The sequence below is a fragment of the Propithecus coquereli genome, unplaced genomic scaffold (genome assembly GCF_000956105.1).
Source record: "Propithecus coquereli isolate 6110/MARCELLA unplaced genomic scaffold, Pcoq_1.0 Scaffold435, whole genome shotgun sequence".
Lineage (NCBI taxonomy): Eukaryota > Metazoa > Chordata > Mammalia > Primates > Indriidae > Propithecus > Propithecus coquereli.
Genome location: NW_012150119.1, coordinates 709,553 through 720,457, shown reverse-complemented (window position 1 = coordinate 720,457; position 10,905 = coordinate 709,553).

Sequence of the window (10,905 nt, the reverse complement as noted above, 5' to 3'; positions counted from 1 at the left end):
ACAGGGTCTCACTCTGTTGCCCAGTTAAGAGTGTAGTGACATCATCATAGCTCACTGCAACCTCAAACTCCTGGGCTCAAGTGATCCTCCTGCCTCCCGAGTAGCTGGGACTACAGGTACATGCCACCATGCCTAGCTAATTTTTGTATTTTTTATAGAGATAGGGGAGTCTCACTATGTTTCTCAGGCTGGTCTTGAACTCCTGACCTCAAGCAATCCTCCTGCCACAGCCTCCCAAACTGCTAGGATTACAGGTGTAAGCCACTGCACCCAGCCCCAACTATATATTACACATCTGACCATTCTTTTTGAAAATGTTCTCTTCCTTTGACCTCCAAGACGTTGCCCTGCTCTGGTTTTCTTCAGAGCTTGGCTCTCTAGTCTCTCCTTTTTTCTTTGTTTGTTTATCTTTCTCTGCCTAACCTTCAAATGTTTACGTGAACTCAATGTGATGTGGCTTACGGTCCCATCTGAGGAGCTTTCTCTTCTCACCTTACATTTTCTGCCTGAATGATTTCATCCACTCCCTTGGTTTCTATTACTATCCATCCATAACCTAAGAACTCTAAATTTACATCCCAAGCCTAATTCTCTCCTTTGAGATTCAGACTCAATCTCTTTACAAATAAGCACTTTAAACTAAACACAGCCAAAATGAATTCATGACCTTCCCCTCCTCTCCTTAAAACTCACATGTGTTCCTATACCATGCCCCATCATAGTGAATGACAACACTATCCACTCAGTTGCTCAAGCTAAAAATCTAGGCATAAGCTTTGAAATCTACATAGCCTTCATTCCTCTATAGCTAATCAATCTTAACTTCTTTTTTTTTACTATTCCTAAACATCTTTCAAGACCATCAACTTCTCTCTACCTTTATTGCCATCTTCCTCATCCAAACTACTATCATCTCACGCCTGGTCTTACACACACCTATTTTTTGTCCCCAAGTCTAAACCATCCTAAACTGCAGCCAATGAGATCTTTTTAAAAACAACAGTCTGATCACATCACTCTCTAGTTTAAAACCGTCTCTTTGCTCTTAGTATCAAGGCCATAATCCTAATTATGGCCCTTGCCCACCTCGGAAGCTTCAACCTGTGATATTCTCCTCCCTCTTTATGTTTGAGCTGCACTGACCTTTGTTCAGTCCTCTCAATATACTATGCACCTTCTCACATTAGGGACTTAGCACATACTGTTCCCTCAGTTTCCAGGACTCTTTCTTACCTCTCACCTTCATACTTTGACTAGCGAAGGCCTACTCATCCTCCAAGTTTCAGCTTAAATTTTAATTCTTTAGGAAAACCTTTCTAGACCGTCCAGAATAGTTGAGATTTCTCTGTTGTATGTTCTCTTCACTTATTATTTATAATGACTATGAATAAATAATGTCTTCTCATTAAAATGTAAGCTACACGAATGCAGGTTTGGGGTCTTACCTGTTCATTCCTACATCCCTCCATTTGGCATTGTGCCTTGAACAGAGTTCATGCTCAATACTTATATTTTTAAAGTATGAGTAAATGGATGTTTCCAAACCTTTGAAGTTGCTGCTTGTATGCCCTCCAATTCTTGTCCATTTGACAAGACTCTTCAAGTCTTAGCCCAAATGTTACACCCCTTTCATGCTTTATTTATTTGTTTGTTTATTTCAGGATATTATGGGGGTAAAAATATTTTGGTTACATGTTATGACTTTGCCACACCCAAACCATGATTTGCGGCATGGCTTTCCCCCCCTGCAATGTTCACCATGTCCATTAGTTGTGAGTTTACCCACCTCCAACCCCTCAATCCCTGAAGAATATTACTACCTAGTGAGCACCATAGTGTTGATCAGTTAGTGCCAATTTGATGGTGAGTACATGTGGAGCCTATTCTTCCATTCTTGTGATACCTCACTTCGGAGGATGGGCTCAAGTTCTATTCAGGAAAAGGTAAGAGGTGCTAGATCACTGTCCTTTCTTATAATTGAGTAATATTCCATTGTATACATATACCAAATTTTATTAATCCACTCACGAGTTGACAGGCATTTGGGTTGTTTCCACATCCTTGCAATAGTGAATTGTGCTGCCATAAACATTCGGGTACAGATGTCTTTTTTTTTTTTTTTTTTGAGACAGAGTCTCGCTTTGTTGCCCGGGCTAGAGTGAGTGCCGTGGCGTCAGCCTAGCTCACAGCAACCTCAAACTCCTGGGCTCAAGCGATCCTCCTGCCTCAGCCTCCCGAGTAGCTGGGACTACAGGCATGTGCCACCATGCCTGGCTAATTTTTTCTGTATGTATATATTTTTAGTTGTCCAGATCATTTCTTTCTATTTTTTAGTAGAGACAGGGTCTCGCTCTTGCTCAGGCTGGTCTCGAACTCCTGACCTTGAGCAATCCACCCGCCTCGGCCTCCCAGAGTGCTAGGATTACAGGCGTGAGCCACCGCGCCCGGCCCAGATGTCTTTATTAAAGAATCTCTTTTGTTCTTTTGGGTAGATGCCTAATAGTGCTATTGCTGGATCAAATGATATTTCTATTTTTAGCTCTTTGAGGTATCTCCAAATTCTTTTCCACAGAGGTTGCACTAATTTGAAGTCCCACCAGCAGTGTAAGAGTGTTCCTGTCTCTTCACATCCTCGCCACCATTTGTTGTTTTGGGATTTTTTGATAAAGGCCAATCTCACTGAGTTAGGTCATATCTCCTTGTGGTTTTGATTTGCATTTCTCTAATGAGTAGAGATGTTGAGCATTTTTTTATATGTTTGCTGGTCATTATTCTGTCTTCTTTTGAAAAGTTTCTGTTCATGTCCTTTGCCCATTTATTGATGGGGTTGTCTGATTTTTTCTTGTTGATTTGTTTAAGTTCTAGATAATTCTTGTTATCAGCCCTTTATCGGATGTGTAGAGAGCAAATATTTTCTCCCATTCTGTAGGCTGTCTATTCACTCTAACGATAGTTTCCTTGGCCGTGCAAAAGCTTTTCAATTTGATCAGGTCCCATTTATTTATTTTTGTTGCTGCTGTGATTTCTTTAGGAGTCAAAGCACCCACTCTTACCTGTCCTATGATACCCAGGTAGACTCAAGTATTCCTTTCCCCACATTTTTATCACAGTCATATTCTTCTTCCTCATTTGGCCTCTAACTATAATGCTCCTTCCTTCTCTTTGCAAGTCCCCTACTCATCCTTCAAGGTCACCAGCTCCAAAATACCTTCCCTAGTAGGAAGGAGAGTCTCTATGTAATTACCTAATGTTTTCTCCTGTTCAGTTATTGCTTCCTATTTTATCTTTCCTGTTGAGTTATTCCATCCTGATTATCTCTCCCATTCTATTATTGCATCCTGTCTTATGTCTCCTGCTTAGTTATTGCATCCTGTCTTAACTTCCCAATCCAGATATTACATCCTTTCTTATGTCTCCTGCCCTTTTATTGTACCTTATCTTATCTCTCAATTTCATTTATTGCACCTATCTTATCTCTCCCATCCAGTTATTCCATCTTGTCTTATCTTTCCTATTACTTATCCTGTTTCAACTCCCCTGCTCATTTATTGCATCCTGTCTTATCACTTCAGTTCAGTCATGTATCCTATCTTCTCTCTCTTCCTCATTTATTGCATCCTATCCTACTTTCCCATTCAGTATTGTTCCATCTTGTTTCATCTCTCCAATTCATTTTTGCACCCTGTCTTATGTTATCTGCTCATTACTATATCCTGTCTTATCTCTGCAGTTCAGTTATTCCATCCTGTCTTACCTCTTCATGTTCATTTATTACATCCTGTTTTCTCCCTCTCTTTCTCTCATTTATTGCATTCTTCTTATCTGTTTTTCATTTAGTGCATCCTTTTTATCTCTCCTCTTCAGTTACTGTATCTTGTCTTATCTCTCCCATTCAGTTATTCCACCCTGTCTTTTCTTTTACCTTCAGTTATCACATCCTGTCTTATTTCTCCTGTTACTCAAGGCAAGATTTTAGATTGATACAGTTGTTTTACTTGTCTAAAGAAAAATATTATAGATGTATTTCTTCACATTTTACTTCTGAATTTCCCCTAACTACAACGTGTATTTAAGAAAAAAATTTTTTTTCAATCTCTTCTCTCAGTTTCAACACCTCCAAAATCAATAGGCAACTGTTTACCCAGTAAAATGTGTAGAAATCCAGAGCTAGGACATGAAAAAGAAAACATTTGCTCTGTTTTCCCTATACAACTGCCTCTTAATTCTTTATGGTTACCTCTCATTGATATCCCACCACTTGGAATACTATATTCTATATATACAGTATATATGTATATATACTATATTCTCTTCCTACTTCTAGTTCCAATTCTGTAGAAGATGCCAGCTTCTTGCATGGACAGCAGTGATTTCCTGGTTCTTCTTTCCTTGATTAAACGTATATATATCAGTGCCATACCCAAAACTTGAACAGAAAATAAATCCTAAAAGTAAACATGACTTTCAACATAAAGTCTTCCTCCTGGAGCAAGATACCTAAGCAAGTCTTGCTGTTTAACTGGAACTGAGAAGGAAGCAAAAATTTAAGGGGATCTAAGTTATAATTAAACTTGTCCAACTATTTATTTTTATTACAGTTCATCAATACATGAAAAATTAGACTCTCAAACATTAGTTATTAATGTTGCCTGAGTAGCAGGGACAGCAAATGATCTCTCACACCTTAGAGCAGAAATGTCAGATAACAACTAGAAAGGAAAATAAAGAGTAAACTACACAAATAAATACTAACCCTTAGAAATCAGTGAGGCCCTAAAGAATGAAATAGAATAACTAGAAAGAGTTGAAAGATTCCATATCCCCATTCTTTTCCCATTTAGCCTTGCTTTCCAAAGAATCTGTGTGCCTCTGAGTTAATTATAACACCTAGTAGATGCATCTCTATTTCCACAATGGAAGAAGTAAAAAGAAAGGTTTAGATAGCTAAGAGGGGAAAGTGGTGAGTGAGCAAAATCTTTAACATGTGTTGGTTCTCAAATGATGGATATGTCGCCAAGATAGAATTTCTGGAGAACATGTTCAAGGCTCTCTTATATCCTGTAGCACAGAAAATATAAGTCTTTACATATTTCTATCTTTTCAGCGTTGTATACTTTCCATAGTTCTATGTGTCATGGTTTTAGTTTATTTATGGTATCCTGGTTTTGAATATTCCTGCTTCTGGTGGGTAAGCATTATGGTATGTTCAAGAACAGGACACCATAATACCAACCACATGAAATTCCCAGAAATGCAGATTTTCATAAAGTGTAAGTCATTTGATGAGAGATCATTCACTTATTATTCTGTTAGCTTTTTACTTCTGGCATTGCCTTTATTGTCCCAATAAAACACCACATTAAATACAGAATCTTTGAGTTAGAAGGGACCTTGGAGACTAAACAGTTAGTGGTTAGGCAATAGTCTCTAGGATAACTCTGCCTGAGCTGAGTCCTGACCCTACCACACACCAGCTATGTGGACCTGGGCAATTTACTTAACCAGAATGTGGCTTGATTCCTTTTCAGTATATGGTAATAACAGTACTTTCTACTCTTTAGGTTTGCGTGAGGATAAAATAAAGCAATGTACATGAAATGCTTAGAATGTGCACATGGCTTGTAGAAGGCATTCAAAATTTGGATCTATTTTTCTGTCACTCACTTCCCCACAATTCTCCCTACCTGGAATGCTCTTCATTTAGATTTTTGCATAGCTAATTCTTTCACGTTATTCAAGTCACAGCTCAAAGAGGCCTACTTCTGTGGTCCCCTGCCCATGTCAATCTCTACATCATTATTCTAATTCAAACTTTCCATGGTGTAGCACTTGGAATATGAAAGAATATAAAGAATTAAGTATTTTTATGAGTTTAATATTTCCACCACCCCCTCCCATCAAAATGTAAATTTCATCAGAGCAAGGACCTCTCTTTTTAAACTGTTCAATGTTTGTTCAATAAATACCAATTAAACAAATGAATACTAATAAGGAAAGAAGATCGAAATAAATTATAATGAGAAAAAAACAAACTGAACACCGTCACTGGAGTATAATCCCATGTGTATAAATACATACACTATGATATATAGGTGTACACAGAAATATTTATATATAGAAAATTACCTCTGGAGAGTAGTTTGGATTCAGCACATGTTCAACCTTGACCTAGTCATCATCACTATCTGTAATGTCTCAAAAACCTCAATTTCAAGCTTCCCATTCAGTCTCTGCACAAATTACCAAAATTCACACAAGGAGAAATAGATAATCAAATAGACCTATATCTATTAAGGAAACTAAATCAATAATTAATCACCTTCCAAAAACAAATAGCACCTGGCCCAGATGGATTCACTGGTTAATTCTACCAAACATTTAAGGAAAAAGTATTACCAATTCTCCACAATATTTTTAAAAACACAGAAGCAGAGGGAATATTTTCTAACTCATTCTATAAGGCTAGCATGACCCCATACCAAAACCAGACATATAATGTGATTTCTTTATATAATAAGAAAGAAAAACTACAGACCGGTACCTCTCATGAACATAGATGCCAAAATCATCAACGAAATATTAGTAAATCAAATCCAACAGTGTATAGAAAGAAGTACACACCACAGCCAAGTGGGATTTATTTCAATCAATCTCTATCCAATACCTCCTCTTTTTCCGGCTCACCTACTCCAGATTTTCCATCTCTGCAATTCTTTGATATCATCAAGACCTTGTATCCACTGAGCCCTGCCACCTTTTTTCATTGTTCTGGTGCATCCTTTCATATGTCCCTTCCTTACCCAAAGCTTAAAGTTCATGGCCCATTATTGTAATTACTCACTTGAAAAACTTCTTAGCTCCCTTGCCCCTTTCTCCCTATACTGCACTTTCCTGACAAAGTCTCACCTTGGTTAAACCCAACTACTCACCTTTTCTGTGGCCACGTCCAAACAACTGAAGGTGATGGAGAAAAGCATACAGCTCTGCTGAATTCATCTCACTTTAACTTCAGGATGACACCTCAGTACTCTAGGACACCTGTCACTCTCCAAAATGAACACTTTACACCTTCTCTCTGTATCCTCGCTATATTTGCTCCACTGCTCTCACTCTCAGCCAATGACCTTGCTTCATACTTCATTGAGAAAACGGAAGCAACCAAATAGGAACTCCCTCATCTTCTCACCATCAAATCTGCTAAGCAACCTGAAAGTTACCTTCAGTCTCAGGCTCTTTTCCTAATCCACAAAGTGACTCTGTTCCCATCAGAGTCCAATTGTTCCATTTGGCCTCTGGATTCTAGCCCCTCTCTCTCTTGTATCATCTATTTGTTTAACTCTACAAGATCCTTCTCATCAACACAAACATGCTTAATGTTGCCCATCTTTTAACAATATGTTTAGTCTTTCCTATCTTGACCCCATGTCTGCCTCCAGATACCACTTCATTTATTAGCTATCCTTCTCAACAATCCTTTTTTTCTCTAACCATTATTATGAGACAAAGTACTTGCCCCTAGGTATTAAGTCACCTTTAGGATTTGGGTTCTCAGGGGCCCCGGATATTATAAAACAAATTGTGGTGCCCTTTCCAAATTCCAAATTCCTGACCCACAGAATGCGTGTGTATACTAAAATAGTAGTTTTCACCCACTCTGTTTGGGGTAATTTGTTATGTAGCTATAGTAACTGGAACATAATCCAAAACATCATTATATTCCATCTGCATTGTTGCAATGCCTATCTACCCTTGTCTCTGCTATAAGCTTGGCCTACCCTTGCTGTCTACAGTCTACACTCTACATAGAAACCAGAGTGGTTCTTTTAAACCTTCAGTCAGATTGCTCCTCTTCCCAAAATTGTCACTGGCTCCCCATATCACTCAGATGAAAAGCCAAAGTCCCTACATCGTCCCACAAGGTCCTGTATTATTTGACGCTCCCTACTTCATCTCTTGTCACTCTCCTCTCTGCCCATTTTGCTCCTGTTATAGGTTTCTTTGCTACTTTTTTTAATTGACAAATAAAAACTATATATATTTACATATATTTATATGTATCATTCTGTACAACATGATCTTTTAAAATATGTATACATTCTGGTAAGGCTAAATCAAGCTAATTAACATATGAATTATTGCACATACTTTTTTGTGACAAGAACACCTAAAACCTACTTTCTTAGCAATTTCCAAGTATACAATACATTGTTATTAATTATAGTCATCATGCTGTACAATAGATCTCTTGAACTTATTCCTCCTAACTGAAATTTTATACCCTTTGAAAAACATCTCAATTCCTTCCCCTAACCCCTACCCCCTGGTAACCACCATTCTACTCTCCGCTTCTGTGAATTCAGCTTTTTTAGATTCCACTTAGAAGTGAGATCATGGGGTATCTGTCTTTCTGTGCCTGGCTTATTTTACTTAATGAAGTCCTCCAGGTTCATCCATATTATCACAAATTAAACACTTTAGGTGTACTCCTGTTTGAGGGCCTTTGTACATTGTTTCCTCTGGAATATTCTCCTTCCAGATATCCATATGGCTTGCTCCTTCACTTCTGTCAAACTTCTACTCAAATGTCACCTCAATATAAAAGCCTTCCCAGATCACCTACCTTGGTGCAGTATTTCCTTTACTCCCTACTCTGCTTTATTGTTCCTTTAAGCACTTAACACCATCTGACATACTACATATTTACTTGTTTTGTATGTGTGTGTATATGCACCCCTGTTGACTGAAACTGCCATGAGGACATGGAATCTGCCAGTTATTGCAGTATCCTTTGTGCTAGAACAGTAGCTGACACACAGTGGACATTCCATAAGTATACTGAATAACCAAATGAGTCAGTGACTATCCACATGACAGGATAGTAACTATGTAAAGTATAATAAACAGTTGACTTAAAAATGAATATAGAACCTCCTTTTAGCAGTGATGACCCTTTGGAGTCTCAGAGAAATTTTTTTTTCCCTGCAGGGTGAGTCTCAAAGAAATTTCAAAGAAGACAAACACCAATCTGACCTTGCTGAATCTTAAGGAGTTTTATTGATGTCATGTTGCCATAGTGGATACCACAGAAGCTACGACATGAACATCTCCATCCTAAGCCCCAACTGTATTTTTTAACAAAATTTATATGAGAAAAATATGCCAAAAATAATCTTGTTCATTGGACATTTCCTAAACATCATCTAGCTTCAGTTCTTTACTACCACTTTAACTCCCTGGGTACATCTGGAAGAAGTGTCAGCATGCCAGTGTGACCTTCATCTCTAATTAAGAAATGTTTGCCTCAGTGGCCCCTGGTGACACTGTCCTAAGCACTGTACATATGAGTGTATATGAATTAAATAAGATTATATATATATAATCTCATATATAATAATCTAATACTTATATATAAAATCTAATTCATACAAGCTTTTAAAGTGAAAGCAATATTAGATTTTCACCTGATTTATATTTTGAATAGACAAATAAATAGAAGATCATAGACATCTATAATATTTTCTATTTTGTGAAGAAAATAGGAGAAGAGCAGATTTTATCCAGAGTGCTTAAATATAACATCCAAAATAACTGTCCTAATTTAGACTGCAGCCATTCTTCCCACTCATATCTAATCATAAAGAACCAAACAAATACAAGAAGGCTTAGTATTAATTTCCTGTATTTTCTATGCAGACAACCCTTTGAAAACCAAGTCTAAGGAAAATGTCTCCTCTCTCATTCAATGTTCCTTCTCTTCTTTCCTTGCCCAAGCTCTACAGAGTTCTCTGATCCACTCCTGGTAGTTCATGGGAAGTGCCACTAGAATACCATTGTCTTGTTTCAGAGCTTTCAAGATCTGAGTGATCAGTCTATGTGCAATTGATCAAAGTTTTGACATTTAGGTAAAGAGTCCTCTTTAGCGAGAGTTCTACAACTATGTGTCTTGGTTTCATTGGTATTTTTTTCTTTCATCTTTCAGTTCCAAATGTAGTAAATATGTTTAATGACTTGTTATGTCTATAACTCAGATATTAAGTTCCAAATGAAGTAAAAATAAATGAGTTGTGAAAATCTTAGAGATAAATTAGAACTAGTTTCTTTTTGGTTTAGAGCCTGAAACTTTCGGTAAATCACTAGACTTCTGTTAGTCATTTCCATGGAGGGTTTTTTTTTTTTAAAAAAAAGGTTGACCACCTATTTCATAGTATTTTATCAAAAGAAATTTAAACAGTATAAAAGATTCAATCTCTCAATGTGTTAAAGAGAAATTCTAAGGCAACAGAATTATAAAAATAGTGATCTCATTAATCAATAATTTAAGCCAGCAGATAATTTTTGAAAATTATCACACCAGATCTTAGGGACACACTTAGAGTACATAGATTTCCTGTCATTTCCTGTGTGTGGCAAAACCACCAAAACCCAATTTATGAGTATTATGGGCATATATGTAAATAGCCCACTCATCTTTTCAATCCACAGGAAGAGTATTGTGGATACCATGTCTTTCCTCCCACCTTAAATAAAAATATACAGTACCCACCTCATTAGAGCTATAGCTAGTCATGAGGGTTTGCCCACGAGCTAGGAATGCATGTTTGTGTCTCCTTCCATTACGCAGTGGAAACATGCATGGAACATCACACAGCATCCTGTTGGTCCCTCAGTGACAACACATGAGCTGGAGATATCCATGGCAAGTCCTCCAGAAAAGCAACAGAAGTGTTTATATCTATTCTAAACCCCTTATGCCTCCCCCACTGGTCCATCACCACTGCCTAATCTGAGAATTCACTTTCGCCTTCACGTTTAGACTTTCAGACTTTAAAAGAATCTATCACCAGTCTTTCTAAAATCCGGACCATGGCTAGGAATTTTCCATCTTAATATCTGTCACTCACTGCT